We start from the raw sequence: 19,854 nt of genomic DNA, 5'->3' as shown, positions 1-19,854 counted from the left end.
CATTGCAAAGGAAATTGTAAAACGCCCCAGTGATAGGTAAACAAGACCTAGTGATCATTTAACGTAAAAAATATCAGTGCAAGCAAATTTGCCATTGTCTGTCCCAGAAAGAAAAATGATTCTTTGGCCAAACCAACATTGATTTATGTTCCAACCCTTTCCTTCACAACTAATACGGTGTTTTCTTTTATTTTTATAAGTTCACTCGGGGGATGTGGGTGTTGCTGGTTGGCCCAGCATTTACTGCCCATCCCTAGTTGCCCCTGGAGAAGGTGGGGGTGAGCTGCCTTCTTGAACCTAAAACGTCAAGACCAGTTGAAAATGCTAAAGCTTTGTTCTGCTTTTTCTTTGAAAACATTTCTTGCCTTTGCACTTACTATTTAAACCAGTCAAACTAGAGAGGAACAAAAAAACACTTTGGTAGCCATCCTATTTATAGATAAAGAGAGGAAAAGGCTGTGGTGCCGGCAGGAAAAACTAAGTTAAGAAAGAATAGGAGGAAGTGTGAGTACCACTTAGCCAAACAGTCTGGAGCCAGTTGAGCTCACAACCACTGGAAACACTCTGCACAGGGCTCTGCACAGATGTGGCTCGCTCAGGATATTGATGGCCCCCTGTACTGGACTGATGTTCGGTGAATCTGGTCTACAATAATAGACAGCTGGAGCAGACTGTGTGGCAACTGTACAGGGTGACGAGATATTGGATCGAATGCTTGAATACAAAAAGCAGCAGGGAACAAGAAGAAGTAAGTTGTTAATCATCATTATTTGTGCTGGTGCTTTGATTTGAGGTGTTGTGTGTGGGGGGTTGGCGATTGTGAGGGAGGGTCCAGGAAACTCTGGCACTGTTAGTGAACACAGACAGTACAGCTGAAGCAGTTCAAAGCTGGCCATGGAACTAACTACTGGTGGCAAAAAAGAGGAAAAGGAATCGTGTTTATAAAGCTGAGCTGGTCTTAAAACGATTTTGTTCTTTAAAAAAATTCTAAGGTAACACCCATTATGTGGGAAGAAACATATTGAAGGAAACGGAGTTGTTTTTCAGGTCAGGTGGAGCTGCTGCTTTTGTTTGGTCATTTGGATGTATTTGAAATTTGGGGAGATAGGAGTTTGTGAGCGGCAAGTACAAGACAAATGCTTGTTATGTTTGCTATTGCACGATAGCAGGAGGACCTTTCCTTGGGAGAGGATCCAGATGGGGAGACCCTGAGAGGGGATTCTTCTCTCCAACCAAAGCATCTCTGAAACATGAGAGAATCAACAGGCAGAGTTTGCTGATTAGACATGGATTGTTTTCTTCAACAACACACGGGACATTTACACACACATGCAGACACACACATACTGGGGACACTCACACAGACACACACACACACACACAGGCACACACATACGGGGGACACACACACAGACACACAGACACACAGACACAGACAGACACACACAGACACAGACACACACACACTGACACAGGCACACACAAACAGGGGACACACACACAGACACACCCACACACACACACAGACAGACACACACAGACACAGACACACACACATATACGGGACACACACACACATACACACAGACACACATATAGACACAACATACAGGGGACACACACAGACACATTCACATACACAGACACACACACACACACAGACACACACACACACACACACACACAGACAGAGACACACACACAAACACAGACACACACATACGGGGGACACACACACACACAGACACAGACACACACACACACACACACACAGACACAGGCACACACAGACACAGACACACACATATGGGGGACACACACAGACACACATACAGACACACAGACACACAGACACACAGACACACACACACACACATATGGGACAGACACACACACACACACACATACAGACACACACATATTGGGGACACACACACAGACACAGACACACACACACACAAACACACACACACACACACACACACATAGGGGACACACACACACAGACACACATACGGGGGACACACACACAGACACACACCCACATATGGGACACACACACAGACACAGACACTTACACACACCAGGTAAAGGTGCAACACAAATAGAGCGATTGAATATCAGTCTCCTGTGAGTTTTATTTGGAAACAGTGGATCTTATACTCGAGATTATTTTAATGCAGATCTCCTGGAGTTTTCTTTCATGTTACCTTCATTACAACAGTGACTACTCTTTAAATGTTCTTCCCAGGCTGCAAGGTGTTTTGGGACGATCTGAGGTCATGAAAGGTGCTATGTAAATGTAGGTTGTTTCTATTTTTCACTGTACTACAAAGGCTGACTCCTATCTTATCAAATCCCTGCACTTTCCTCAGTAGCTCACCCCATATATTCAGCAGCTTATGTGTTAACTGTGTAGACAAGTAAATTGGCACTGCAAACATACCATTAACAAGTGATTTACAAAATCTACTGAATCTAAAGAGATATTTTGGTAGGTTTCAACTTGTTAGGATGGGTTCAATTGGGGAGAGTGCAGAAAAATTTCTCAGGGATGAGAACTGGGCCCAGTATAATTTTAATTCAGCCACTTCCGGCTTGTTCAATGAGTTTCATCACATTTCACTCATGCCTAAAATGGCATCCTGAACATCAGGATGTTAACTTTGTCCAAGTTTCTCATTTCACCTTGGCCTGGCTGCTTTTTGTCTGTGGTTCCTGAGGCAAGAATAGATGCCTGTATGACTTATCCGGTTGGAATGCAGACAGGTGCCTGATTCCTACTCGTTCAGTTTTGAGTCTGTCAGTCTAAGTTGGAGGAGCAGAAAGTTGTTATGAATCACTTGAAGCTCCAGGGAGGCACTACGTCCGTAGAGGCGTCACTGCGAAAAACTAATGCTGTCAGAAAATAATGTGGTAAGTTCAATCCAAGGAGGTAATTGGCCATCGTTGTGTTGTACCAGCTCAGAAAGATATGGCGTCTTAATTGTACCCTTGGCATGTCTGTGCTTGTTTCCACTGAGACTAACTGGCAATATATAACCTTATTAAGGTTTGACACCTCAGTTCACAATCTGGTAATGCTTTAAGTGTTAATCCAAAGCAATGTCTGATTTATTGCAATGTTGAGTTGGTGATGAATTACTATATTTTTATTAAGGGGAGGGGGGGTCAAATGAATCTTAGGTCCAAGTTCTTAAAGTGAAGACTGTTCCACCCATGGACAGAACATATGGTGTGAGTTGGAAAGTGTGGTGCTGGAAAACACAGCAGGTCAGGCCTCATCTGAAAACCAGGGCAGTCATAAACCCTTCATCAGGAATAGGGGGAGGATGGGGGCTGAGAGATAAGTGGAGGTGTGGGGGTGAGGCTGGGGGGAGGGTAGATGTGGGCAATGACAATAAAGGTGGGATCAGCATCGGGGAAACTCAATAAACGAAGGATAAGTTATGCTGAAAGCAGACACAGTTTGTCACTGTATTTTGTTTTGCACTCATCAAGATAATTTGCAAGAATGCCAATGTAATGGGGAAAGTATTTTTATGCCACATGAACAAAGCATGTTGACTGGTTGGCAAGTGGACACTGATTGGTAGAGGCATTGCCATAGAGATTGCAAAAGTTAAATGAATGGTGCATTACTTTGAATGGTGCTGTCAAATAAACCGTATCTTAGAAAATAGAACGTAGAAAAGTACAGAACAGAACAGACCCTTTGTTCCATGATGTTGTGCCGAGACTTAATCTGAATGTAAAATATAGTAATTTAACCTACGCACCCCTCAACTCACTGCGATCCATGTGCATGTCCAGCAGTCGCTTAAATGTCCCCAATGACTTCGCTTCCACCACCTCAGCTGGCAATGCATTTCAAGCATTCACAACTCTCTGCGTAAAGAACCTACCTCTGACAGATTCCTTTATACCTTCCTCCTAATATCTTCAAATATGACTCTTCATACCAGTCAATCCTACCCTGGGGAAAAGTCTCTGGCTATTGACTCTATTCATGCCTCTCATTATTTTGAACACCTCGATCAGGTCTCCTCTCTTCCTCCTTCTCTCCAGAGAGAAAAGTCCGAGCTTATTCAAACTTTCTTCATACGACAAGCCCTCCAGTCCAGGCAGCATCCTGGTAAACCTTCTTTGCACCCTCACCAAAGCCTCTTTATCTTTCTTATAGTAGGGTGACCAGAACCGGACACAATATTCCAAGTGTGGTCTCACCAGGGACTTGAAGAGCTGTAGCAAAACCTTGCAGCTCTTAAACTCGATACCTCTGTTAATTAAAGCCAAAACACCATATGCTTTCTTAACAACCCTATCCACTAGGGTGGCAACTTTGAGGGATCTATGTACTTGCACATCCAGATCCCTCTGTTCCTCCACACTGCCAAAATTCCTGTATTTAATCCTATATTCAGCATTTGAGTTCGACTTTCCAAAATGCATCACTTCGTATTTATCCAGGTTGAACTCCATCTGTCATTTCTCAGCCCAGCTCTGCATCCAGTCTATGTCGCGCTGCAGCCTGCAGTAGCCCTCGATACTATCGACGACACCTCCAACCTTTGTGTCATCTGCAAATTTACTAAACCACCCCCCAACCTCCTCATCCAAGTCATTTATAAAAACTACAAAGGGCAGAAGCCCAAGAACAGAGCCCTGCGGGACCCAACTCAACACTGACCTCCAGACAGAATACTTTTCATCTACAACCACTCTCTGCCTTCTGTCAGCCAGCCAATTCTGAATCCAGATAGCCAAATCTCCCTGTATCCCATGCTTCCTGACTTTATGAATGAGCCTACCATGGGAAACCCTATCAAATGCCTTGCTGAAGTCCATATACATCACATCCACTGCTTGACCTTCGTCGATCTGTCTTGACACCTCCTCAAAGAACTAATCAGTTGAGAAATTCTGAGGGGTTCTGACCTATTGTCTTCCATAAGCTTACCTTCCTGGGCACTATAAACTGCATTCATATCGTTCCACCCACTATAAGATTGGCTAAATAGGCCCTGAGTCATGTGTTCACTGTGCACCTCTAGGGTAGCAGAAGAGATGGCAGGGGAAATAGCAAACGCACTTGTGATAATTTATCAACATGTGCTGGACTCTGGGACAATTCTGACAGATTGGAAAACAGAAAATGTGACATCCCTATACTGGATTTAAAGCAAAACACACTTTATTCACCTATTGTTAAATAAAATAAATGAAAGTAGGAATTAGAATAACTTAATTCTATTGGAAAACTTAATAGAATAATAGATACAGTAACTATTACTAATTAACTGTACCAATATGGTAACATCTCATAAACACACCCTTGGCAAAAAATAAATTCAGAAAACAGATTATCTCACGTTGAATTCCAGCAGCAGAGAGAGAACCCCCAGCTTTTGCCTGTAACTGAAAGAAGGAAAAAATAGTTTCCTCTTCTTCTTGACCCCAACAGCAACTGCTGAATGCTAAAACTAAAAATCCTGGTTCTGTCGGTGCTTGACCACACCCAATTAGGCTGCTTCTATTGTTCTACTTAAAAAAAACCCCAAGGTCTTACAAACTGGTTACTCGAGTGGCTCTCTTAGACTGCTTTGCACATCTGCCTTAAAACTTCTCCAGTAAAACAGGACAAAATACACCTCTTGTAGCCAATTGTAACATCACACCATGTAAAAATGTTTGCGAGTTGAGCACAATTGGACTTCAAACAGGCACTACAACTCGATTTAACATTGGGAAAATGCAGCAAGTGGAGCATAAGAGTTTCAGGCTATTCCAATGGAAGTGGACACCCTTGCCAGTCTGACTGAGCTTGAGGAACACCACTTGAGTGCAAGCAATTGCATAGCCACTTAGGGCATATCCTGATCAGAGGGTGGCCCACAACAAAACCCGAGAAAAAACCAAACCTTGGTTAGACGATTAAAGTTCAACTGGTTAAAACAGTTAAAATACACATGTGTAAATATTCCCTGACCAGGGAAGTGGATGAGGCTATCTTGTTAAATGTTTTTAAGGCAAAGATAAATAGATTTTAGAACAGTCAAGTAATTAGAGGTTATGGTGAGTGAGTGGGTAAGTGGAGCTGAGTCCGTGAAGAGATCAGCCATGACCTTATCGAATGGCAGAGTAGGCTCAAGGGGCCAAGTGGCCTACTCCTGCTCCAATTTCTTACGTTCTTTTTTTAAAGGGTGACTTGGTGATGGGAGTTATTTCAGACACTATTTATATTAACACACAGGATCCTTTTCTTTGCAGATAGGAAGAATGTGTACACACTCTGTGCCTTTCCCAACTAAATAAAATGGGTGCCTTAACTAATCACAATCATCCTGCCTGATTTAAATTTAAACAAAGCATGGCACTTATTTGCCAGGCATCACCTAACATTTATATTCTCCATGGCAATGCCTCTGTCAAGCAGAGTTTACCTCCCAATCAATCAGCTCATAAATAGAACATGTCGTTTCCCTTCGTAATGACTTTCTTGTGAATTGTCCTGATTAACGCAAGACCGAAAAAATGCCTCAACATAATTTCCCTTTTCTCAGAATTACTCAAGTTCTCTACTACCAAACAACCATTTTTAACAGCAGATCAGGAATCCGTTCTGACTTTTATGGCCCTAAACAATAGCTTATGTTGGGAGAACAATTAAAAAGGAATGTTCACATATGATGCTCAGCACCATTTCTGAAACATATTGGGAAAACTCATTTTAAAACTGATTAACTGAAGGGCGTCCTAACATTAGGCAGCCCAATCAGCCAGCTGATATTTTGGCTCTGCCTATTGGATTATATATGTAAGTATGAGCTAATCAATCAGATGACCAGATGTTGGTATTCTGACTTATCTTGTTATAAAGTACAGGGATGATGATGAATTCTCTGCCATTTTAAGAGAATGAATGAGTAAAATGAATAAGACAAGTTGAATTCTGCTTCTGATGTGCTGTTCAAATGCTGTGAGTAAAATTTGTAGATTTTATAGTAACATATTCATTGTGTCTTCTCAACTGTATGTAATCTATTTAGGCTTTCTTGGAAGTAAACAGCAAAAAAGTCAATTTTCATTTCAGTTGTTTGAATTGTACCATTCTTTAATGCTTGGACATGAGGAATGTAAGTCATCTACTTCCTCTGAACCAAATTAGCCAATTTTCATTTCATAGATTTTTGCATTGTACCAAGATAAATTTGACAGAGATTGAGTGCATGACTTTCCATTTGGGACAGCATTGGCTATTTGATACTAATTTTCGCAATTGTTTGTCCAATGTTATGTTTTGGATATTCAATATTAAATATTGACAGTTGGAGTGTAGGCATTAGGTATTCAATTCTGGAGACTGAGTGTTGGTCCTGTGTGCTGCATGTCTTAAAATGGATACAGAGCATTCTGTGTGTTGGAGATTCAATACTGGATATTGAGTCTTGTACTCTGGGGGTTTTACATTTAATGCAGGATATTGAGTAAAAAACCAAAATCTCTGTGGATGCTGGAAATCAGAAACAACAACAGAAATTGCTGAAAAGTTTCAGCAGGTCTGGCAGCATCTGTGGCGAGAAATCAGAATTGATTTTCCTCATATTCATTCCATTGCCTCATCTGATCTAATGTATTTAGCTTTCTCTCGTTTCATGTATTCTTTGTCACCTTTCCATCCTCCAATTTTGGCCATTAATGTATTCTATCATCTCACTGTTGGTGGTATAGACATCAACTCTTCAGGACGGCTCTCTGCAACCTTCTCCTTAAACTCCTGCACCCTAAGGATCCTTGTTCCTTTATCAGAAGCCTTCAGAAAACTCATCTGCGGACCGTGTATGCTACTGATCACCCTCTGGATCCTCTGCATCATACTCAATGTTGGTTCAAACACAGGAGAGAAAAATAGGGTTCATGTTTTGAGCCGACGATGACTCTCCTTCAGAATTTCGGTTTTTGGATCCATGGAGTGCACAAAGATGCTGGGGGTTGGAGCTGGGATCCTGGGAGATGGCTACAGGTTGTTGGTAAATGGATATTTTGTGCTGGTTGTTGGTAATTGGCGTTTTATACAATAAAATGGGCATTATTCTTTGGGTTTTAGATACCAAATTTTAGACTGTTTATTTCTTTCTCGTGAATGATTATTTGGGTATTGGCTGCAGTTTTCAATATTTGATATGAGTTATTCATTATTTAGTGCGTAATAACTTGCTTTAATCCTGGATACCTGTGAGTAAGCACCAAGCATGGAATTTTCTAGCCCTCCCTTTGACTGGGAGGGAGTGCAGCGGGTAGGTGGTTGGCAGAGGAGGAGAGGTGTGCTCATACTTTAAAATGGCATACCTGTCCTCCGCTGCTCCACTGCAACTTTACCGACAGTAGGGGAGGCGTATGGAGCGTGATCGCCTGGGGAACGAGGCTGCCAGGGAAAACTTGATGAACCTCAGCACCAAGCTGGGGAATGGGAAGGTGCCACCTTGATGGGCAGCCTGCACCCCAAAGTCTGTTTCCCCTCTGTCTTCCCCACCTTGCTGTTTTAAAGACAGGACTCTCTGTGACCCCCACCACCTCTTTTGCGAAGCTGATCCAGCCTCCTTAGCATGCGAGATGCCACGAACATCTTGTTTCTCCACAGCACAGCTATTGTCACATTACTTGGGCTTGTGACCATTCATTGGCACACAAAGAATTAACGGTAATAGATGAGTGACTGTATTGAACAATAGCTTCTCATACCCTGGAAGCTGTGGTGGGATCTTGGATCGTATTCATTGGAGTTTAGAAGATTAAGGGGAGATTTAATAGAAACGTACAAGATAATACATGGCTTGGAAAGTGTGGACGCTAGGAAATTGTTTCCGTTAGGCGAGGAGACTAGGACCCGTGGACACAACCTTAGAATTAGAGGGGGTCAATTCAGAACAGAAATGCGGAGACATTTCTTCAGCCAGAGAGTGGTAGGCCTGTGGAATTCATTGCCGCAGAGTGTAATGGAGGCCGGGACGCTAAATGTCTTCAAGGCAGAGATTGATAAATTCTTGATGTCACAAGGAATTAAGGGCTACAAGGAGAATGCTGGTAAGTGGAGTTGAAATGCCCATCAGCCATGATTGAATGGCGGAGTGGATTCAATGGGCTGAGTGGCCTTACTTCCATTCCTATGTCTTATGGTCTTAAGTTCTGGCATTATCTAACAATTCTCATGCCTCATTAGTTACGTTGCTGAGTTGCAAAACAATCTAAAGTAACCAGTAACCAAACAAACCTATTCACTCCAAAGCCAGGTCTCAAAAACTATTTTAAAAGATATCACTATGGCTACAGAAATATTTGAGTTCATTATTAACTTCAAACACTCAGAGAACTCATGGGTTACTAGCGTAAAAACCCAAGCCCAAACGTACAATACAGAACTCACACAAACAAAATAGCTCTCTCAGTTTTCATCAATGTTTGTTAAATGTACATGCAGCATTTCTATCAAAGGAGCAGGAGGTTTAGAGGGGACGTGAGGAAATCTCTTTCACCCAGAGGGTGGTGGGATCTTGGAACTCACCACCCCCAGTAAAGATGGGAGGGCAGAAACCCTCCAAGCAGTTAAGCAGTATTCAGATGGACACTTGTGATGTCATACAAGGCTATGACCAAGTGCTGCAACGTGGAATTGGAATCTTGGTTGCTTTTGACCAGCTGAGATGCCAATGGGCTGTAACCCTCTACAGCTCTATATCATTAATATTATATAATTATACAACATAGAAGATGTGCTGGGGTTGGGGGCTGAGGTGGAATTTTACTAATCCAGTGAGAAGGATGAAGCTTGAAAGGGTTCAGAAAAGATTTACAAGGATGTTTCCGTGGTTGGAAAGTTTGAGTCGTAGGGAGAGGTTGAATTAGCTGGGACTGTTTTCCCTGGAACATCGGAGGCTGAAGGGTGACCTTATTGAGGTTTATAAAATCATGAGGGGCATGGTTAGGGTGAATAGCCGAGATCTTTTTGCCAGGGTAGCGGAGTCTAAATAGAGAGCATAGGTTTAAGGTGAGAGGGGAAAGATTTAAAAGGGTCCTAAGGGGCCACCTTTTCACACAGAAGGTGGTACGTGTATGGAATGAATTGCCAGAGGAAGTGGTGGAGGCTGGTACAATTACAATATTTAAAAGGCATGGATGGGTATATGAATAGAAAGTGTTTAGAGGGATATTGGCCGAGTGCTGGCAAATAGGACTAGATTAAATTAGGGTATCTACTCAGAATGGACGAGTTGGACTAAAGGGTCTGTTTCCGTGCTGCACATCTCTAGGACTCGATGACTGTATGGCTCACTCAACCAAGAAAATTTCGAGATACCCTGGACTAGCAGATACAATAGCAATCGGAAATCTTTCTTGCGTGAATGGTTTAAATTCGAATTTTGTAATATCTTCTATTTCACCCTGCAGATTTTCCAAACCCATTAGACGGCTGTTTAAAGCCTGATGTCCATTGCATCCCACCTCCTCTCACCCTGTGATCCTTGCTTGCATTCTCATATTTCCTTTAACCCTCTTTCACAATGGCATTGTTTGTGGAAAATTGCCAGAGTTGGGATTTGGCTTTTTACCATGGAACAGTGGAGAGGAAAAGTCAAAGGAAAATCTTGCTAAGGTGGAGCACCTCCAAGCATTGTCGTTGTCATCATCGTCATCATCATTATCATTATCATCATCATCATCATCATCATCATCTGTGATGCCACAGACAAACCTCTAAGTCCTGTCAGTCTGCAGTAGTTCATATTGCTGTCTGTAAACTAAGTCATAAAGTAATGACAGGATGAAATATTTTGTGGAGCTTGTCATAACTTTGACATTGGCGCTACCAACTTGACAATCTGGTTTACAATTTAAATCTCTGATTTAGAGAGTGAGGAGAGATTGATGTCTCCGTTCAAGGTTAATGAGAAATATGGTTCACGGGCAGACACATTTGCAACAAAAGTAGTTGGTTCTGAAAAGGGCTGGCACAACCATAAATGGGCTGAGTGGCCTCTCACTATGTTATATGGTCCTGACAGTTGACATCATAACAGACAAAGGGATATTGGAGCCTCACTTTGTGGGCATGGTAACAGGGTGGTACACAGATTGGCCTTCCTCCTCCCCAGGGCCATGAATGGATTTGCTGTTTATTCATTCATGGTGGTGGTGAGCTGCCCTCTTGAACCACTGCAGTCCTCCCATTTAGGGAGGGAATTCCCTGATTTTGACCCAGCAACAGTGAAGAAACAGCGATATATTTCCAAGTCAGGATGGTGAGAAGCTTGGAGGGGAACTTGCACATGATGGTATTCCCATATATCTACTGCCCTTGTCCTTCTAGATGTAAGTGGTTGTAGGTTTGGAAGGTGCTGTCTGAGGATCTTTGGTGAATTTTTGCAGTGCATCTTGTGGTTTCCTGCCACATTGCTGCTACTGAACGTTGGTGGTAGAGGGAGTGGGAGTAGATGCTTGTGAATATAATGCCAATCAAGCAGGCTGTTTTGTCCTGGAGGTCAAGCTTGTTAGGGCTGCACCCATCCAGGCAAATAGGGAATATTCCTTCACATTCTTCAATTTTGCCCTGTAGATGGCGGACAGAGTTTGGAGGATTAGGAGGTGACTTGCAGGGATTTCCTAGTTTCTGACCTGCTCTTTTAGCCACTGTGTCCAGATGAGTTTCTGGTCAATGGTAATGGGGGATTCAGTGATGGTAACACCATTGAATGTCAAGGGCAGTGGTTAGATTGTTTCTTATTGATGATGGTCATAGCAAGGCAACTGTGTGGCAGGAATGTTACTGGCTATGATCATGACACTTTGTACCGAGGTTTTTTTGTTCATTTATGAGATGTGAGTTCTGATGCAAGGATGGTACTTGCTGCCTGTTCCAGTTGAGCTTGAGAAGGTGGTGGTGAACTGTTGTAGTCCATGTGGTTTAGGACTCACGGCACTATTGGGAAGGGAGGTCCAGGATTTTGACTCAGATATAGTAAAGGAACGGTGATAGAGTTCAACGTCAGAATGGTCTATGACTTTGAGGGAAACCGGCAGGTGACAGGGTTCCTACATCATGTAATCATATAGGACAGAAGAGGCTCTTTGGTCCACCAAGTCTATACAGCCAAAACTATACTCCTACCTATACTAATCCTACTTTCCCACACTAGGCACAAAGCCTTGACTGTTATGACACTTCAAGTGCTCATCCATGTATTTTCTAAAGGTTGTGAGGTTTCCTGCCTCAACTACCCTCCTATGTATTGCATCCCAGATCTGGACCACCCTCCGGGTGAAAAGGTTTATCTTCAATTCCCTCAAATCCTCCAGCCTTTCATTTTAAAACTATGTCCCCTTGTTATTGACCTTTTGACTAAGGGGAATAGGTGCTTTCTACTAACCCTGCCCATGCTCCTCATTATCTTACACACTTCAGTCAGGGCCCTTCTCAACCTTCTGTGCTCCAAAGAAAACAACCCGAACTCTCCCACTCTCTCTTCACAGCTGAATGCCCCATCCCAGGCAGCATCCTGGTGAATCTCCTTAACATTTCCTCAAATCCTTCCTATCCTGTGGTGACCCGAATTGCACATTGTACTCCAGCTGGGGCTTACCCAAAGTTCCATACAGCTCCAATATGCCCTCCCTGCTCTTACAATCTATGCCATTGACTGATAAAGGCAAGCATAATGTATGCCTTCTTAACTACCCTATTACCCTGTCCAGCTACCTTCAGGGATCTGTGGACAAACTCCCCAAGATCACTCTGTTCCACTGAGCTTCCTAGTTTCTTGCCATTCATTGGAGTACTCCCTTGTCTTGTTCTTTCTTCCTAAGTGCATCACCTCACATTTATCACGGTTCAATTGCATCTTCTACAGACCTGTCCTTCTGATTTGTTCCATTCACGTCCTCCTATAACCAAATACCTTTCGCTTCCATGTGGTAAAGATTGTGGGTTCAGAAAGTGCTCTGGAAAGAGCCTTGGTGAGTTAGTTCAGTGCATTTTGTGGCCAGTTCACGCTGCTGCCACTAGTGAATGTTTAAGATGCCAAACACGAGGGCTGATTGTCCTAATGATGCCAAGCGTCTTGAGTACTTTGGAACTGCACTCATCCAAGCAAGTGGGGAGTGTTTCACCACAATCCTAAACTATGCCCTGCAGGTAATGCACAGGCACTGGGGAGTCAGGAAGTGAATATACTCACCTCAGAATGCTCACCTTTATTCTTCTCTTGTAGCTACATATCCATCTGGCTATACCCATTCTGTTAAATTTCTAGTCAATGGTAATCATACAAAAGAAAATAGGAGCAGGAATCATAGAATCCCTACACTGTGGTAAGGGCCATTCAGCCCATCAAGTCCACACCAATCCTCTGAAGAACATCCCACCCAGATCCTGTAACCCTGCATTTCTCATGACTAATCCACCTAATCTGCACATCCCTGGGGAGCTAGGGCAATTTAGCACAGCCAATCCTCTCTAACTTGCACACTATGGGTAATTTAGCCTGGCCAATCCTCCCGAATCTGCACATCCCTGGGCACTATGGGTAATTTAGCACTACCAATCATCCCTAACCCGTACACTATCAGCAATTTAGCATGGCCAGTCCACACTACCTGTACATCCTTGGACTGTGGGAGGAAACCCATTGAGACATGGGGAGAATGTGCAAACTCCACACAAGCAGTTGCCTGAGGCTGGAATTGAACCTAGCCTCCTGGTAATCTGAGGCAGCAGTGCTAACTGCTGAGCCACCATACCACCCAAAGGATGAGGCCGGTTGGCTCTTTGAGCTTGCTCTACCATTCAGTATGATTTTAGGATGTTGACGGTTGGGAGTAAGGTACATAGAAGCAGTTGTGCTGCTGTTGAATGTAAAGGGGAGATGGTTAGATTTTACATGTAAGCTGAGAGCTGAAACTGAGAGAATGATTTGGAGGAGAATGTAGGTGATCTGATTAGGGAGTTTGTGCATGACACAAAGTTTGCAGGAGCTCTGGATAGTAAGGAAGATTGCCAGAGGATACAGAAGGTTGGAGACTTGTGCTGAGAAATGGCAGGTGGAGTTTAATTCAGGCAAATGTGAGTTGACACATTTTAGAAAATCTAATGCAAGAGGAAAGTATACAGTAAATGGCAAACCCTTAGGAACATCAACAAACAGAGGGATCCAAGTGTACTGTTCCACGGTTCCCTGAAAGTGGATAAGGTGGTCAAAAAAGCAAAGAGCATGCTTGCCTTCATCTGTCTGGGCATAGAGTGTAAAAATTGGTGAGTCATGTTGCAACTGTATAGAACGTTTATTTTGGCCACATCTGGAATTTTGTATACAATTCTGGCTGCCACACTACCAGAAGGATGTGGAGACTTTGGAGAGGGTGCGGAAAACGTTTACCAGGATGTTGCCTGTTTGGAGGGAGAGATTGGAAAAACTTGCTTTGTTTTCACTTGAACTTCAAAGGAGGAGAATGACCTGATGGAAACTTACAAAATTCCGAGAGAAATTGATATAATGCATCTTTTTCCCAGGGTGGTAATGTTGATTACTCAGAGACATAGGTTCAAGGTAAAAGGGGTAATGTTTAAAGGAGATGTGAGAGGCAGGCTTTTTATACAGAGTGTGCTAAGTGCCTGGAATGTGCTGCCAGAGGAGCTGGTGGAGTTGGATACAATAACAATGTTTAAGAGGCATCTTGACAGATAAATGAATAAGCAGGGAGTAGACAGGTATAGACTGCCTAGAGGCAGATTTAATGGGCCAAAGAACCTATTCCTGTGCTGTACTGTTCTTTGTTTTTTGAGTGTCCGGGCATACGGGAGGCTCAACAAGGGGTGAACAAATGGGAAAGGCAGCCGTGGAGCAGAGACATTTAACGGGGAGAATGATTGATCCCAGTCCTAGTGAACGAAGCTTGATAAGATGGCAGACCCTGAGTTACAAAAAGGAGCAAAAAGGAAGCGAGTGAGATTGTAAAAGTCCTGGGAAGTGAACGGTCATGGGTGGTCTGAATACTGATGTGTTTGTGTTTCCCATTTTCACGTCTTCATTCCCAATAATGTCGTAGTGCTATTTTTCAAATGCACACAAGATGGTGGATGAGTCATTTTCAGTTCAAAAAGCTTTGTTCATTCTGAGCTAAGAAACAAAAATAGTTTACCAAAAATTGTTTGGAATTACATCAGACTGAAAAATAGTACCCATTGCAAAAGCATCAATTACAATATATAAATCCTGGGTTTAAAGATGCTGCTTTTCACCACATGTTGTTTTTTTGTCAGGTTTTGAAATGGAAGGAGTGCTGCTGAACTAGCGCAGTAGATGTTTACAAGCTGCTCCAGTTCCACCATTGTCTTTTGAACACAATAGTTCCACAGATTTCTTTCGTTCAAACTTTTTCAGAGGAATAATTCAAGGAGGACAACAAAATGCTGAGTTTAACTCGGGATCACAGAGGTCCAGTGGTTAGTGCTGCAGCTTCACAGCGTCAGGGACCTGGGTTCAAATCCAGCCTCTGGCAACTGTCTGTGTGGGTTTCCTCCGGGTGCTTTAGTTTCCTCCCACAAGCTAAAAAAGTGCAGGTTAGGCGGACTGACTATGCTAAAATGTCTTGTAGTGTGCAGGCTAGGTGGATTAGCCCTGGGAAATGCAGGGTTGTAGGAATAGGCTGGGGTCTTTGTGAGATATTCTTTGGAGGGTTGGAGCAGACTTGATATACCAAATTTGCTACAATCAATAGATTCCAAAGCTATTATAATAAAAGGCCACTGCTCTGGGAGCCAATGACAGGGGACTGGGACTAACTAAAGTACTTGTGCAGAGAGCCTGTCTGGGTTTGATAGGTTGAGTTTCCTCTTTTGGTTTAGCATCCAATCTGTGGTTCCACCTTAGGATTTGATGAGCTGTGTGGTTATTATGAGGATATTTCTCAGAATGCTTTGTGTGGTGACTTAATTTTTGAGCAGCAGCAAACATTGTTGGCCAGATAAATGCAGCAGGCGTGTGACATTTCAAACAATGCGATCCAGTTCCTTTGCTGCTTTGAGTGACATTGATTAAGGCTAAAACATTATCGAGAACACTGACGAGGAGACAGTAATGTAGTTGAAAGGTAGTGTCAGTGATGGTGACAATGAAATTATTTCTAATTGTTATAAACACCCATTTGATTCACTAACGTTCTTTGGAGGAAACCCACGCACACACGGGGAGAATGTGCAAACTCCACACAGTCAGTCGCCTGAGTCGGGAATTGAACCCCGGTCTCTGGCACTGTGAGGTAGTAGTGCTAACCACTGTGCCACCGTACAATGTTGTCCATTGTATTGAGTAGGGCACCGACTTCGCTGATTTTGCTGATCACCCTGAAATGTTTGTGTATTGAGCGAATCATCTGCATCAGTCCTGCCATGTCCCAGCCTGTTCTGGGCAACCCAATGCTGAGAAGAGTCTGGGAGTCGAACAGTCTGCTCTGAGAGGTGCTCCCATGAAAGTCTGCTGCCCGCGCTGTTTCTCCATCAGTTGCCATGTTGTTCATCTGGTGATTTTTCTTGCTGTGGCATGTCTCAGTCATTGTCAACATTTGTGGGTGGTTGATCAGTCAAGAATGAAGGTGAACACAATACTCAGGAGAGGTTACTGGAGTTGATAGTCTTTTCAAAGTAACTGTTTGTTTACATCCTCATCACGATAGGCACTTAGATCTAATATGAGGCCTACACTGTTGAATCTCTCTTCGAAGTCTCTCGGAATGTGGTCCATTGAATCACTACTGACTTTGTTTCCCATTGACATAGTCAAGTGTTAACCCTTTACTCCTTATATTCCAGTGAGGGCTACAATGGTGCAGGGTGTATGGTCCTGGACTCGCAGCCCACAGGCCTGAACTTATGACCCTGAGCTGGCATTCAAATCTTACCATGGCATCCAGGCAATTTAACGTCAGTTAATTAACAAAATCTGGAATAAAATAGGATCAGTCGTGGTGGGCATGAAACTATTGGATTGTTATAAAAACCCTGGGCTCATGCCCGAAACATCGACTCTCCTGCTCCTTGGATGCTGCCTGACCTGCTGCACTTTTCCAGCAATACATTTTCAGCTCTGATCTCCAGCATCTGCAGTCCTCACTTCCTCCTAGACTTTACAGCCCCCATTCCAGACATGTTGGGATTTTTGAGATGGGTATGGAGGGGGAGTGGGGAGTAGGGGGAGGGGGTGGAGCAGAATAGTGGGGTAACGTAGCTCAGCACTTTCCCACCAACTCAATCCAGAGCCCGTAAGACAGTAGGCGGGATAATTGTGGATCGCTGTGTTTTAGAAAATAATTAAAGGGCAATTGAGCTTGTTATTAAGCCAAATTGCAGTGCTCTTGCCTTAATAATGATTACTATGACAGCGGGTTAGAAAGTGGAGTATGTAGTTTGGGATGTGTGTGTTGGGGGGGGTGGGGGGAGGTGGGGGTGCATGGCGTCCTGTGAAATTCGTGGCATCCCTCCCCAAGATGTTACTCATCTCTTTGTCACTTCCCATCTGGGTAACAAAATCAACACCCCACCCCCCCCACCCTCTTAATGCCCTCTCTCACCCAATGCCCAAACCCAAACCAGGCTCCCTGATTCCTCCTTGTCCAAAAAGCTTGAGACTTCCTGCTTTAGGCTACGCCTCACATGAACACAGGAATTTAGGAGCATCCTTAAATACTACTTCAAAGTACCTCTGGGCTAAGAAGGACTTGGCATACACTTATTGAAGCTATTACATTTCATCAGTTACCACTCCTCTTCATCCTCGACCATTCCCTGGTTCATACTTAAACCAAATTAAGGTTCACTCATTCTCTTCAAAACTGTAACAATCGTTGATTGCATTTGTACGCCACAGCTACAACTCTCTCGTATAAAGTCTAAGACCTCCCTCTTTCCATGTTTCTTATCTCTCTACACTGTTTGGCTCTGCTGATGTCAGATTAACTTTGCTAACTATATCATCATAATTTGTCTAACCCATTATACGGCATTAACCTATGGTCTGAGATCTATCTTCGAACTCTGTTTACCTAGCTGCAATGCCCACTTCTTTGTTCTCTCCCAATGATGGTGCAAACCTGTTATGGACTCAACCAGACCCCCTTAGAATAAAATGCAAAGGTGACCTAGACCCTAACCTTTTCTTATTGTAAAGGTAAATGTGAGATGTTGTGTTCTAGATGCAATTCGATTGGTCAAATTAGTCAACATTAAGCAAGAGAAACTTGGAATAATCTAACTCTATTGGAAAACTTAAAAGAATAATGGATTATTCCTGATGAAGGGCTTTTGCCCGAAACATCGAATTTCCTGTTCCTTGAATGCTGCCTGACCTGCTGCGCTTTAACCAGCAACACATTTTCAGCCAACATAGTAATATCCCATAAACATACCCTTGGCAAAAGGCAAATTCAGAAAACAGCATTGTCTCACAAGCAACTCTAGCAGCCCAGAAGGAAAGAAAACATCCAGAGAAAACTCAGAGAGTGTAGTAACTGGGTGAGATTCACTGTTTTCCAACTCTGCATTGACCTGTGCAACAAGTCGGAAAACTAAACTAAAAATGCTTGTTCTGTGGGTGTGAGCTTTATCACACCCATTCAGGCTGCTTCTATTGTTCCAACTTAAATAAAAACAAGGTTTCACAAGTTGTTTATCTTCTCATAGACTGCTAAAATCCAGTTCCCTCACCTGTCTCTAAAAGAAACCAACCAAAACACGCATCTTAAAGCCACAGTATTGTCACACCTCTCCCTTTAAAAAAAAACATCAATATACAAAGATAGCTTCAATTTTAAAAACCCTTAGTCTTACACAATTGGTACACAGTACAACTACATTACTTTGACTCTAAGAGAGCAAACATTTACTGCTGCGGTCTATTCCAATCTGGTTTTTCCCACCACCAATCTTCTTTCATCATAGTTGTGACAATCATGTTCTTTCATTCTACTGTGTGAATAATTTTAAAATTGAACAGCTGCAAAAGTTTTTTCCATCTAAACAGTTGGAAACTGGGTCCTTAAATCTCTCCAAAAACTTTAATGGGTTATGTTCAGGATATACAATTGACTCAGACACATTACTGGCAATATAAATGTTGAAATGTTGTAGCGCCAACACCAAACTCGATGTCTCCTTCTCAATCATGGAGTATGATGGTTCTGGAAAACTACCCAGTACGTCTTCCTCTCTCCTCATCATCTTCTTGCAAGAGTACAGTGCCGACAGCTACATTACTCTTATCGATAGCCACCTTGAATGGCTTTGCATAATTAGGTGTGGCTAATACCAGGGCAGCTGTTAAATGCATTCTGACAGTTCGCCATCCACTGAAATTCTTGACCCTTTTTCAATAAGTCAGTTAGTGGAGCAGCTACATTGCTAAAATTTGGTACAAACTTCTGACAAAAACCACTCAATCTCAAGAATCACAATCCTGTCCTCTTCGTTGATGGTATGGGAAACTCCTCAATCACCTTTGTTTTCACATCATGTGGGGCCATCCTTCCATGTCCAATGACATGGCCCAGGAACATGATTTGGACTTTTCTGAACTCACTCTTAGCCAGGTTTATCACCAGGCCTGCCTCCCAATGTCATCGAGTAATTCCTACAGATGCTGCAAATGTTCCTTCCATGTGTGACTAAAGATCACCAGGTGATCAATGTACACCACACAATTTAGTAATCCAGAAATAACTTTATTGGTTAGTTTTGAAATATGGCTGGTGCATTCTTCATATGAAATGATATTATTTTAAATTGGTACATTTCATTTGGTGTCACAAAAGCTC

General features: G+C 42.9%; 1 protein-coding gene across 1 annotated transcript in view; it reads left to right on the top strand.

The window, feature by feature from the left end:
* The first annotated feature begins 538 nt into the window (after nucleotides 1-538).
* Nucleotides 539-19,854, top strand: part of rasgrp3 (RAS guanyl releasing protein 3 (calcium and DAG-regulated)) — a 138,571-nt gene continuing 119,255 nt past the window's right edge. The window contains exon 1 of the mRNA XM_060831321.1: nucleotides 539-748. The gene's annotated coding sequence lies outside the window, so the exon portion shown is untranslated. The remainder of the gene's footprint in view (nucleotides 749-19,854) is intronic.

The sequence above is a fragment of the Hemiscyllium ocellatum genome, chromosome 10 (genome assembly GCF_020745735.1).
Source record: "Hemiscyllium ocellatum isolate sHemOce1 chromosome 10, sHemOce1.pat.X.cur, whole genome shotgun sequence".
In the NCBI taxonomy this organism is placed as follows: Eukaryota; Metazoa; Chordata; class Chondrichthyes; order Orectolobiformes; family Hemiscylliidae; genus Hemiscyllium; species Hemiscyllium ocellatum.
The sequence above is the reverse complement of the archived record's forward strand: the minus strand, read 5'-3'. Positions and strand labels throughout refer to the sequence as shown.